The following is a 14,291-nucleotide window of genomic DNA, read 5'->3' on the forward strand; positions in this document are numbered from 1 at the left end:
CTTTCACAATTCAAGCCATGGCCACTCTCCTTTTCAATATATTTCCATTCGTTATATTAAATAGAGCGAGAACCAGTCGCAATGTACAGGATGTGAAAATGCGTTTGTGTAATTGGTATGTTAAAGAGGATGTGTGGCAGTGTACTCAAAAAGCCCTCCTCGCAGCTGCACGAGAACTTCATCCAAGATGGCGACCCAAGCCTTTCCATCCTCACACCACAGAGGCACGTGGAAATGGGCCATGGCCTGGAACGAACACAGTGAACCAAGCAGTTTACACATTTCTTAAACAAGAACACCTGAAGTCTGTAAACCAGAGGGTGCCAGAAACATGGGATGAGGGCCCTATAAGGAAGCTGCTCTGGACCAAGGCTGTGGGTGTTTGGGGAAGGAGGGCACTCGGGGGAGGTTGGAGGAAAGAGCAGACAGAGAGGGCGAGATCGGGTGGCAAGCTGTTGGAGATGGGAGGAGTGAGAGTAGAGGGGTGAGGAAAGACGTTAGTTGTAAAAAGAGGGAGGGTGAATGCAGAGTGGAGCAAAGAAGCAACAACGATTTAGAGGAGAAGGAGGAGGAGGGTTGAAAAGGAAGAGATGAAGGCGCACATATTGGGAGGAGTGGGAGGGTGGGAGCAGAGAAAATGAGGAGTGGAAGAATAGCAGGAGGGGAGAGGAGACGAACGGAAGCAGAGGAGAGTACCATCCCAGTCACCACTGTTGTGTTCTAACAGAGCACAGGCTTGCCTGGGGAGTGAACATGTTCATTGCATGGAATGTAGAGCACGTTACCTTCGTGTGTCTTTCGGTTAACAGGTGCAGCCCCGCTCTGCTTATCACCTGTGCGGTCTGAGTACAATCAAGTAAAATAGCATACTGTTTCAGGTCCCTCGGTACCTCGCTCCCCCATTTCATGAGTATACCATACTGTTCCTCCTCTTGGCTGTTGATGCTGTCATTCTATTGGGCACAGAGAAGGGATTACTCAGTCTACTGGAGGCCTTTGAAAAATACTGTCTTTGGGAGGGGTGGCTTTCATGGTTATCCCCTCGCTGTATGTCTGAGCAGGAAAGCAGTGGTGCCAGGACCAGTGGCGAGTGCCACCTCCAGAACTGGGCAAAAATAAAAAGGGTGAGGCAATGTCTAACGAATGTATATTTACCTAGCTAGTGGTTTATTTGTTATTGAGATATAACACAGATCAAACCCCCTCCTGACTCCCACTGCAACAATCCCACCCACAATCTGGGACATGAAAGAAGATGTTTTAATCAGACTATATTCTTGTATTTACAACAATAGTCACTGTTGAGACAGAAGTAGTACACTGTGGGTTGCCTATTGTGTCTCACTAACATTTCATCTATATTCACACCATCATCTATACATATAAAACCAAATATGAATGATTATTCTAGAAAATGAGTGCAGATATTTCACTATACAAGCCGCCTCTACACGCTCCTTTTGACATAGGAAATCACATGTATATAAATGAAATAAGTGGCATTTATTATGTAAAAGAAATGGAATGAGATGTTCTAAATTCTATTAAAATAGCATTGTACTATATTCAGAATCCATATTCAGAACAGATGGGCAAAAACATTGGAATGGGCAGATTCGTCATATTCTACTTCATGAGACTTAATTATCCAAAAAGGCACTTTTCTATACATGCCTGTTTACATCATTTGTCAAATCAGTGACACTGAATCAAGAAACCACAGATTCCATGATGCACTGTGTTTTCTGAAATCATTCCAGGTGATTGAAGATTTTATTTTGGGAGAGAAATAAACCCCCAAACCTTTTAGAGGTTTATTTCTAAGTGAATTATATTTAAATGGAGCGGGTATTTTTCACTTGTGATTTTGCATGTGAAATTCAATCTCATGGGCAGGGATGAGCCTGCAGGGTGTCTCAATGCCTATCTTTGGTCTGCACTGTCTACTGGTTGAAATTGGGAAGGCGCTGGGCATCCATATTATCTGATTCCCGTCAGCCCTCTTGGGTCCAGATAAGATGTTCCCCTGCTCTGGTCCCCTTCTGGCCTGGTGAGAAGATCCTTTCGGGCCCAGTTCTCTTTCTCTTCTGGAAAGGTTGGTATACATTCCTTTGGCTACGTTGGATGTGTGTCAGCAGGAAGTGAGAAAACTATCTTGTTCCTTTTTTCCTCCATAGAAACATCAGTTTTTATACTAGATTAAACCCAACGTATGCAGCATCATTTGACACAACATTTTGGATTGGATAGATCCTGTAATTGCTTCCCTAAATTTTTCACACCATTCAGTGCCCTCCTCTTTCCTTCTTTTAGCCCATTGAATCTGATGTGTCATAGGTGGTATGTGTCGTTTACAAACTAGCCTCCCCTCAGTGGTGAAAACTAGGCTGAACTACAATGTTCATTATTCAAATTATTCTTTTACATGTACATGTTATTTTGGTGAAAATCTGGAGAACAGGGTACCCCGGTGTGCACTTGTTTAAAAAGGTTAAAAGTGCAATCGCTACCTTTTCCCAGATGAAAATGTCTATAATTTAAACTTTATGGTAGAGAAAACGACAGTCCATGTCGTGGTGCAGAGAACAATAAGAATCGCTAAATTAGAAAAAATATTAGATTTATTATAACACTCTAAAACAATGCACATATTCATAAACCGTTCATTACATGCATATTCATAGAGTTGAATCAAGTAGGGTATCCTTTTAAATACTGTACAAGGAATAAGTAGGACATAACTCTATTGATCTGTCCTATCGCTAACAATAATCTAAGATAGTGACTAACACTATTCTCAATGGATTAACTCTTCTTATGGAGTTACTTTCTGTCTAATGGGGTAAATATTAATTTCAATCTCCTATGGGCGTTTTATGTTAATTCCTGCGTCTGTATTGACACTCGTACTGCCATGTTAATTGATATAGGTCAGAACTCAGCATGTTTCTGTTCATTATCTATTAATGTTGAACATGCATCAGGAGATTACAATGGATGAGTCACTATTGAAGTTAAGGATTTCCCTTTTCTTTTCATGGGTTCGACACAGTTCTCCACATCTTGGGTTGTCAAATAAAAACAATGAAAAATAGCTATTAATATATGGGGTCTAAGAAAGACCCTTAACCATACAGCGGGTGTATTTACCTGTGTTGGTTTGTGGGGGTAACCAGTGTTCGCAGGGGTGGTCTGAAATGTACACTCTTAATCTGTGCAAATATCTGAAAAAGCAGTAGAATATGCTTTATTGCTGCCTATTAACCTATACGTGTTTCCTTTTCCTCTTTAAACCATCCCTTAACTATCTCTTGTAGTGATGATCAGTTTCTAATTGTATTTAGACTATTAACCTGTTGTTTCAGCTCAAATCTTGCCTCCGTTTTCCAATAATGGTTTAGTGCCTGTTTCTTAATTATCCGTCTGCTCTCTTAGCATGTCTGCATATTTTGCATTGTTTCTGCCGTTGATTCTTTAATTCATAAAGAAACTGAAATGTACTTTTCCCTAGAATATGAAAGTAAAATACATTTTAGTCTTGCCCCACTTGGGGGTGGAGAGTCTGTTCTCTATGTTGGTGTTTATTTTACTGTGCGGCTGCCATAAATATGGTCTTTCTATATTTTTTTTGACTGTTCAGGTCTACATGCGGTCAATAGTATAATAAGGCAGTTTATAAGTAGGATTTTAGAAATAAATTGTTACTAAATAATCTATGAGATTAATCACTCGAACAGCGAGGATAAAGAACAGAGTCCAAACACATTTAACAGATCAACATATATTCACAACACCTATCTAAAATGGCGCACCGCTAGTGCAAACAACATATAGACCTCATTTAAACACGTCACCAGGGTTATCGAGTTGACTAGGATACCCAAGGATTAAAACGTAGTGGTACCTATCCAAGATGGCGCCCTGCCACTGCAAATACCTTAGAGACCGTATTTGAACTAGTTACCATGGCTACCGAGTTGACAAGGATACCCAAAGATTAAAAACAGAACCGTGAAGCGCCCCCAGACTTGAAGATCTCCGTAAAAGGTAAGTGAGCAGACAGAAATATAATTGCAAAACCCTACTTATAAACAGCCTTATTATATTATTGACCGCATGTAGATCTGAACAGTCAAAAAATATATAGAAAGGCCATATTTATGGCAGCCACACTGTAAAATAAACACCAACCTAGAGAAAAGACTCTCCACCCGAAAGTTGAGCAAGACTAAAACGTATTTTACTTTGATATTCTAGGGAAAAGAATATTTTGGTTTCGTTATGAATTAAAGAACCAACGGCCAGGAACAATGCAAAATATGCAGAAGTACTAAGAGTGCACACGGATAATTGAGAAACAGGCACTAAACCATTAATAAAAAACAAAGGCAAGATTTGAGCTGAACAAACAGGTTAGTAGTCTAAATACAATTAGAGGCTAATCATCACTACAAGAGATGGTTAAGGGATGGCCTAAAGAGGAAAAGGAAGCACGTATAGGTTAGAGGGCAGCAATAAAGCATATTCGACTGCTTTTTTTCAGATATTTGCATGGATTAAGAGTCTACATTTGAGACCACCCTTGTGAACACTGGTTACTGCCAAAAACCAACACAGGTAAATACACCCTCTGTATGGTTAAGGGTCTTTTTTAGAACCCATATAAGAATAGAGCCTTAATGCTATTTTTCATTGTTTTTATCTGACAGCCCACGACGTGGAGCGACTCAGGTGAACCCATGAAAAGAAAACGTGAATCCTTACCTACAATAGTTACTCATCGATTGTAATCTCCTGATGAATGTTCAACATTAACAGATAAAGAACAGAAACATGTTGAGTTCTGACCTATGTCAATTAACATAGCAGTAAGAGTGTCAGTATAGACACAGGAAATAACATAAAACGCTCATAGGAGGTTGAAATTAATATCTACCCAATTAGACAGAAAGTAACTCCATAAAAAGAGTTAATCCATTGCGAATAGGGTTAGTCACTATTTTAGATTATTGTTAGCGATAGCACAGATCAATAGAGTTGTGTCCTACATATTCCTTGTAAAGTATTTAAAAGGATACTCTGCTTGATTTTATTGAATGAGTTTGCATGTAATGTACTCTTTACGAATATTTGTATTGTTTTTAATTGTTATAATAAATGTAAAAATGTTTCTAATTCAGCGATTCTTATTGTTCTCTACACCACAACATTTTGGTGAAAATAACACATTAAGAGATGTAATTGTTCAGCAGTAAAGAACTGCATGTCAATCCGCAACCTTATTTTTGAATTCAATTAAGACTTAATGTGCATTACCCAACCTTGGTTGTTGGAACACTCTCTGGATGCTCTTAATTACTTTTCCTCAAAAGGTTAGTCAGCTTTTATTCAGAAAATCAGTTAAAGACTGGAGGAGGAATGACAATACACTTTACCTGTCATTAAAAACTTTGACTAGAAATTGTCCAAACATAGGAACTGCTGAAGTCCTACACCTGAAAAGTATACTGGATGCCACATCATCTATTGGTATGTTGTTAATCTATTGACCTTAATCACCTTCAACATCATTCTTTAATAATGTCATCAACGTAGTGGCACACACATCATCCATCTGTTCTCATTTGTTGATTGTAGGTGCCATTCATTTTTGGTTTGAAGATCGTAACAATATCGACACCACAATTGTATTAGAATTCATAAGGCAGGTCACATTTTAGGTTGCATTTTTGATAAGTTTGCATCAGTCACGGCAGGTCACTCTTTCCTTGATCCCTGGCAGATCAGGCATCAATTCCTTTTTAATAGGAGTAAGATAAGTGGAGTAGCCGAAAAGCAAACACAAATTGCTCATAAAAGCTAAAACCCATATTTGCTTCTATCCCTTTGTTACTATCACCTCTTTGTTACTATCACCTGAAGATGATGACCCAGACCCCTCTCTTATCTCTATTACTCTGGAACATTTTTATGCAAAGGTGTCAAACACAGTATACTACTTACTCCAAGGTGAATCCCAATAATAAAAGGGATACGCCCTGGTACACTCAAAAGCATACAATGGTAGAAATCGTGCAGATATAAGCCAAATGGACATATTACTCAAATCACATTGTCACCAATACAACGATCAACCACAAATTGTTTGAAGTACTTGCAGAACCTTGAGCTGCTAAGGCACCTTCTAGACTGATAGTTCCTAAAAAGGCACTATACAAACATCTAGTTTAGTACTTTACAGATAAAATAAACAGAATCCAGTATGATCTGACCATACTTGTACCTACAGGTGACCCGCATCCCTTACGTCAATGTACACTGATGAAACCAACACAAAAACAGTTCACTCAGCATTCCAATGAGTGTCAGAAATATCTCTGCTCAAAATAATAGCATCTCGTTGCCCTACCAGTTTGCTGCATGATCATTGCCTAGAAAGGTTCATAAAGGATAATTAACAAGTGTTGTGAATGAGGGAGAGTACCTGTGCATCCTAAATAGCAGTAGTTACACTTCTACTTAAAAGGGCCATCTCATACTTACTGCGCCCCAAGGTTGTGAACATTGAACAAGGGAGTAAGACGATCAGGCAGGAAGGAACGGGCAAAATAGATATAGCATTTGAAGCTGGGAGAAAGATGGCTTCCATTTTTTGAAAGGTTAGCATGAGGCATCAGAGAGCCATCCATTTAGGGATTGCAATAAGACAGTTGACAATTTGTTCGGAGATGGCTGAGGTGAAGGAAGGAAATGAGAAAAAGGTTTGAATGCCATCAGCAGACGAGTGATAGTAAAAGCCAAAAGAGATAAGTGTTCCTTGGACAGAGATATAGAGGGTTTAGGGCAATGTTCTAAAGACTGGTCCTTGGGTGGAGCCGGTAGGGAGAAGGATGTGGTCAGATGTTTGTGAGTTCCAAGATATTTTAAAGGAGTGACCTTCCGGGCAGGAGACGATCCAAGCAAGTGCAGATTTAGCAAACCCGAGGTTTTGGAGAGTTAGGAGGAGAGAATAGGGGTTGACGGTGTTGCTCAAAGCAGAGGTGTAAAAGGATGAGTAGTTTGGAGTGGTGAGCATCAGAGAGAACGTTGGAAACATGCATGAGTGCAGTCTCAGTAGAGTGTTTACTAAATAAGCCAGATTGAAGTGGCTCTCATAGGCCATTATCCTCAAGACACTTAGTGATCCGGTTGAAGACCACTCGCTCAAAAACCTTTGACTAAAGGGTAACAGTGGAACCTGTGTGGTAGTTTTCAGAGATGTTTGGGTCAGCAAAATGTTTCTTGAAGAGGGGTAGGACAATTGCAGATTTGAAGAAAGCAGGAAAGATCCAGTGGAGAGAGAGAATGTAAAGTGTTCAGATAAATAAGGGCAATTGATTGGAACAAAGCCTTTGACCATTTGAGGAGTAAATGGGTCGACAGGAGCACAGGATGGATTGGCACTGGAAAAGATGGGTGCTAATTTGGTAGAAGAGTTAGGGGAGAAGTCATCAAGAGTAGAAAGGGAAGGGCCAAGAGATGGTGGACAGAAGGGTGATGGGAGAGGGATAGAGAGATGGGCTGTGAGAGGGTCAAAAGATTTAGAGATTTTAGAGGAAAAGTAGTGAGCAAAGTCACTAGCAGAAAGCAAGGAGGCAATGGATATGGCTTGAGAGGTGTGTGTAAACCCTGGAGGATAAATTAAAGTTTACGGGAGTGTTTTCAAAGGGAGGAGATTAGGATTGTGAAGTCGGAGGATTTGGCAGAGTCCAGTGCAGAGAGTACACAAAAGGAATTTGTATAGGCTAGGAGTTGGGTGGGACTACATGATTTGTGCGAGATTCGTAGGTCACAACACATTGTTTTTGAGGGTCTGGATACCAGAGGTACTCTAGGGCTGGGAATGGGTACAGGAGGGGTGGGGGAAATGTGTGTTTGCAGGTTAGTGTTTGGTCAAAGGGAGTCATAAGTGCATAATGGAAGTCAGAAAAAGCCTGGTCAATGGAGGAGGCTCCTCACATCATCAAGTTAAGGGTCACAAGAGTCCCTATTGAATTTCGTCTTGGTCATTGAAGAGGGAAGGTGAGTGGTAGAGGGTGGAGGAACTAAGATGTTAAAGTGAAGAAATTAATGAACAGAGGGAGAGGGGGCAATGGAGAGGTCAGAATAGGAGAGTGAAGTAGAGAGAAAGAGAAGAGCTCCCACCCAAATGGGTAGGCTGATTGTGGAGGAAGCAGAGGGAGTGGCCAGATAGGACATGGTTACGTTCTAGGGGGTGGTGGCAGAATGCCTGGGAAGGTTAAAGTCTCCCATCATGATAATTGGGATTTTAGTGAAAAGTGATTACAGGAGAAGGTTTAGATCAGGAAAGAATGAGTTGATAAATGCAGGTGGTCAATAGACAGCCAGAACAGTGAGAGTAGGAGAGAGGAGTTGAATAATGGCATATTCAAAAGAGGGAAAGCTGATGTCAGAATGGAGCACGGGGGCAGTGTTAAGGGACTTTTTCAGAAGAAACCACACACCACCATCCTTCCCAACAGGGTAGGGAGAGTGGAAGAAGGTAGCAGTGAAGTCACTAGTGTAGCAGATTCATGAGTGGATATCCAGGTTTCTGTGATAGCAAGAAGTAAAAGTTTAGGGTGATAAGCAGCTAAGTGGACAGTGATGTAGGAAGACTTGCTGCAATGTGATTGTGAATTCCAGAGGCCAAGTGAAAGAGTTGTAGGAGGTGGGGGAGAGGGGCAGGTGTTCTCATAGGTGAGAAATATGAGGTTTAAGATCCTGGGAGAACAGGTGTGTCCAGTTAGAGGGGGATGGTGTAGACTGAGAGAAGGAAAATGGGGAGGGGGAGAGTGAGGTAGAAGGTAAACCAAGTTGTGGCTGAAGGCTATCAGAGAAGTGGAGGAATAGAGTCAGTACAGAAAAGAATGGAGCGAACTCAAGGTGCACGATAGAGGGTAGAAGAAATTGACAAGTGAATACAGTGAAGGAAGTTTTCAGCCCAAGAGAGAGCGGGTATGTGGGTGAGCAAAAAGGGAAGGTGGGAAAGATTGGCTCAGATGAGTAGGTGTAACTTCTAAGTTGGATTAGAATGGGGCTATGGGTATCCAAATGACAGGTAACATGACCAGAAAAGGGATGTTCCTTGCACCTTTGACTGAACGGAAGCTCATCTGTAAATGGAGACTCAGTACGTAGGACATCCCTATGTGTGGAAGCAATAGTCATGCAAAGGGTGAGCAAGGCAAAGTCCTCTAATGAGAAGGGGCTACGTTCGTATGCGCTACCAGGCTAAAAAATTGAGTTTCCCTTTGCTACTTTTGGCCCTTTGCTGCAAATGCCCAGGCTGGATGCCCAAGAGGGACTCAATTACAAAGGAGGCAGTATGTCACATGACCTTCTGGGAGCCAATCTGAGCAATTATGATGGCTTCCCGATTTCCACCATGGTTTCAGCCAGAGACATGGGTGTTGGGGGCATCGGGTGCTTTGGGTTTCAGACAGGACCCTAAGATGGTTGACAGGATCATTTGGGAATTCAGGATGTGGCAGAAAAGGACTTCAGAACGAAAATCCAATCACATGATGTGGTTGCATGACCTTCTGGGAGCCCATTCATTGACATGTTCAAGAAGGCTTCCATAATTCCAGTCAGGATGAGGCAGGATGCTGGGAGTTTTAGGCACAAGGAGCTTTATTTTTCAAGCAGGACCCTGAGATGGTGCAGAGGATCCTCTGGGAATTCAGGCTGTAGCAATAAAATATATTACAAATGAAAATCCAGTCACTTGATGCAGTCACATTTCCCTTTGGGGGCTAATCCGAGTGATCAAGATGTCTTCCAGACTTCCGGCTAAAATGCTGACAGGGCCCTGGGTGTTGAATGTACAGGTAGCTTTGTTTTTTGGGCATGACTCTCAGATGGTGCACAGGATCCTAGACCTTTTTATAGGAGATGATTTATTTAATAATTTACAGGATGATGTTTGGGCTGGTTCAAGTACTGAGACTGTAGTTGTGGCAGCTTTGGATGGTCTCAGATGGATGGTAAATAGGGGCATTTTAGGGTAGGGGGCTGATATTGTTAGGTTTGCTGGCAGTCTTTGGCCTAGTGGATTCCCTCACCTATGAATGGCATCTTTGTAGGTTGGGCACTCCCAGGTAAAGCCCTTGCCTGGTTTACCTCATTCTAATCAAATAGAGTCCAATTAGTTGCCCTACCTCCATTTGAGTCATCGACAAGGGAAATTGCCTATGAGCCTAATTCTATTTAACTTTCATATGATGGCCCTGACAGAGCTTGCAAATTTGTCTGGTTTCACATTCTGCTTGTATGCCTATAACACTCAAGATCTTCAGCTACAACATTTTCAAGATAATGACGCAGTTAAATTTAAACTCTGTATGGAGCACGTCAATATCTGGATGTATGCTAACCAATTTAAATAAAATGCCTAAAAGACAGAAATCCTTCTTGTTGCAATTTAGCAAAGGAAATGAAACGTTATAAATCCTCCAACAAACATTGTGCTCCAGATATAAACACTTATATTAGAGTCCAAAAGTGTGGGCTTACTGTCACTTACCCTGACCCTACACAGAATGTGAGAAATATAGGGGTTTGTATGAATCAGCATTATCAATGAGTTCCCAAGTCAGTCTGGTTGCAAACGTTTACTTTTTCAATGTTTGTACATTCAAGGTATTTCTGGACTATTTTACTCTTTCTCAGAAGGTTCAATCGTTTAATACTTTAATTTCTAGATGTTTGGGTTTCTGTAATGCTATTGTTTTTAGCTTAACTAAACCAACACTGCATGGACTTCAAATGATAATACTACAGCCAGAGTACTTCTTCGTCAAAACTGCAGGGAACCTATTTTACCTACTCTTAGCCCACTGCCTTGGTTACTTGTTGCCAGTCACATTGAATTTAAAGCACTATGCCTAGGCCATAAAGCTCATTATACTCAGGACCCAATTTTCCCATAGGAAAGCTTTATGAAGTACATACCAACAAGCTTGATTTGATCAGCAGTTGCGGGACTGCTGACCATTTGGAAAGGCAGATATGAACTATGGGACAGGCACTCTTTCTCATTATAGGAAGCCAAACTATGGAATTACTTAGCTGCATAGGTCCACCTCATCTTAAACAATTTAGAGTTTCAACATAACATTAAGACATTTCTTTTTCTGCATTATATAGGTTGGTACATATATCTGGTTTAGGTTTCGTACAGCATCAAGATACTTTTGAGAGGTGAGAGCACTCTGCTATAAAAAAGGAATACCATACACAAATATTCTTGAGCTGTCATTCCTGCCACTTCATGCTTGATAGAGTTATTAAAATGTGCTAATTATGCACAAAACATACATTTTAATAGATCATTTTTTAAAATGAGCATTTAGCTTCAAAATAAGCTTTTTTACCATTTACAGTTTAAGTTTTAAAAAAAAAGTCATAACAATAAAACATAATAAAAACAATGGGACTGAAGACCAAAGAAAATCAGCAGCTCTTGTTGTCGCAAAATGCAAGGTAAATATTTGTATTTGTATTTGTATTTTATTGTTTATATAGCGTTTTACTCATTGTCTTCAAACTTTTTGAAAATGATTGATACCATCTCTTATAGGGAAAAAGTTACAGATAACCTTAAACCCTTTGGAAGTTGTAACCAAATTTCTTTCTTCTTTAGAGTTCGATTGTTCACAAAAAATCTGCCTAATAGGTTACGTCGGATGTCCATGGCGCCCTGACAGCTCATAATAAGATGGCGAAGCGTCTCCATTTTGTGACCACAGAGCCTGCAGTTATAGTGTCTAGTACTCTTCGGTTTCCTTGCTTCAAGAATTTCTTTTGTCAGAAAAATGTTAAGACGCAATCTGAGAAATTGTTGTCGCAGCACAGCCAACGGAAACTTACTCAGAGTGGAGTTAAGCCAGGCTTGTTCAGGGCAACACAGTATTTCCCATAAAGTTTGGACGACTGTGCTGTCTTGGACGACTCAATCCAGTCATACTCATATAGACGTTTTTTCACAAGATCAGGATTTTCGATGAATATTGTTTCTGTAGTATCTATTGAGTCCAACAGTCCCACACATTTAATACTCCAATCAAGGAGTAATGGCTCTTTTCCTGTTTTGAGTGCCTTACCAACAACGCAAATCCACTATCCAGTGGAGGCAGCAAGCATTTACGATAAAAGGAGAGAGATTTCCAACTAATGTAAGTAATTAGAGAAGTAAGTCCAAACTCTCTCCTTATCGCTGCCATCGGCATCCAATTAGGAAGATTGAGTCCTGCCCTCCAAAAGAGACCCTCTAGAATTTGCCACAGATTCCAACTCAACTCAAGAGAACACTCAGCTCCATAGGTCACAATAGGGACTACCTTCATGGTATAAAAACGTAGCAGAGGAGCCAGTGTAAATTTGCAGTATCTGTGTACAATCAATCTTGCCTGGGCAGTTAACATCTTCAATTTACGCCTCAGCACTACTTCTCTTGGGGCTTTACTGTAGCTTGCATTAATTGGTATACCTAAGTAAAGCATTTCCGTTGTCTCACAAATTTAATCTCTGTTTGTGTACCAACCCTTGAATTTAAGCGATTGGCGCCTAAGCTTACCAAGAATGAGCACCGCTGATTTGGTAGCATTTACTCTCAGATCGTTGGAAGACTGGAAGGATGCCAAGGCGTCCGTTTGGCGCGGTAGCCCAATCGAGGTTTCATCCAAAAGGATAACATCATCGGCATGAAACAATCTGTTCATTGGGATGCCTGCGATACATGGTGGAAAGCACCTAATGTCCGTGAAGGCATCGCCCATGTCTGAGATATACAGTTTGAAAATGGCAGGGCTAGGCGGCAACCCTGTTTGAGGCCCACTCCTGTTTTAATCGGGTTTGTCATGTCACCCTTTTGATTGAGTTTAATTTGAATGCTGGTGTTTGAATGAAGAGCCTCCATGGCCTCACGTAGATCTGCCGGACAGCCCCACTCCCTTAACTTCTGCCAAAGCCTATCTCTGTAAACTGACACCAACGCTTGTGACAGGTCTACTGATGCAAGATATATATTTTTACTGTTCTTCTTTGCAGTTCTCAGTTTCAGGTAGTTGATTAGGAAAAGGTTCAACGATGTTCTGATTCCCTTTTCGAACCCAGCCTGCCAACTATCCTGATGTTTAGAGTCCTGGCTCCAATCTATGAGATGATTCAGGACCAAAGCGGCAAAAAGCTTCCCGATAACACCCAAAAGGGCGATAGGCCTGTAGTTTGTTGCCAAAGACCTATCACCCTTATTAAATATGGGTACAATTATAGATTTTGTCAATGTGGCCAGAATGGTACGTTTTGATTTCACCAAGAGAAATAGGCGATGTAAAAAGGATGCCCATTCCTCAGGGTGCTGTTTTAAAGTCAAATTTTTGAGGCCATCAGGGCCTGCTGCTCGGGAGTTGCTGGAGGTTTTGATTAAGGCAAGAATGTCCTCTCTATCAGTTCCAAACTCCCATCTCAAACATGGATTTCCTATGGAATATATATCGTCTGAGTTGGGCTTTGAGAAGAGTCCAGAAACGTGATCCATCCAATCCTTCGCTGAAATGGGTTTGGTAATAAGACTTTGCTGAGGGCCATCCAACATGTTAAAGATTTGCCAAATTTCCCTTGAATTTTTGGATGCAGCCAATTGCAGCATCTGCTCTGCGTTAGATTGCATTAGGGATTATCTATAATGCTTCAACCAATTGTTATGTGTTGTCCTGTTTTTCTTGACAGCTGCTTATGGAACCAGATGAGGGTCGTTTTTGTGCGCCCTTAGCAATCGTTTTAGTTCTTTTTCCCTTGTATCAACTTCATGGTCGAAGTTATACTTATGGCAAAAACCCATGACTCGGCCTGGGCCCACTTTTTCCCTGTAGATTGTCAGTGACTGTGTGTAGTCTATATCTTCTGGTCTGCCATTATCTCTTAAGTTTCTTGATAGTTTTGTTACATTATTACGAGATAGTCTCAGTCTGTTTCTTCCTGACTGGACTTCCAGTATGTTTCCTTCCGGTACAGGCTGTGTGTTTGCGCCCAATTCAAGGCATAGTTGCAAAATGTTGTGATCACTTTGTGGTGTATCAATAACAGTCAGTGCCACTACGTTGACATGGAGGTTTTCCGAGGCGAGGAAATAGTCCAAAACATTTGTCCAAAGCAGACCCTCTTCTCCATGTAGAAGTTGGCAGACCCTCTCCTCCATGTAGAAGTTGGCGGAATATCCCCCGATATTGAAGCGTTTAGTAATGAGA

Source organism: Ambystoma mexicanum, chromosome 11, assembly GCF_040938575.1.
Source record: "Ambystoma mexicanum isolate Mex_15411 chromosome 11, UKY_AmexF1_1, whole genome shotgun sequence".
Taxonomy (NCBI): domain Eukaryota; kingdom Metazoa; phylum Chordata; class Amphibia; order Caudata; family Ambystomatidae; genus Ambystoma; species Ambystoma mexicanum.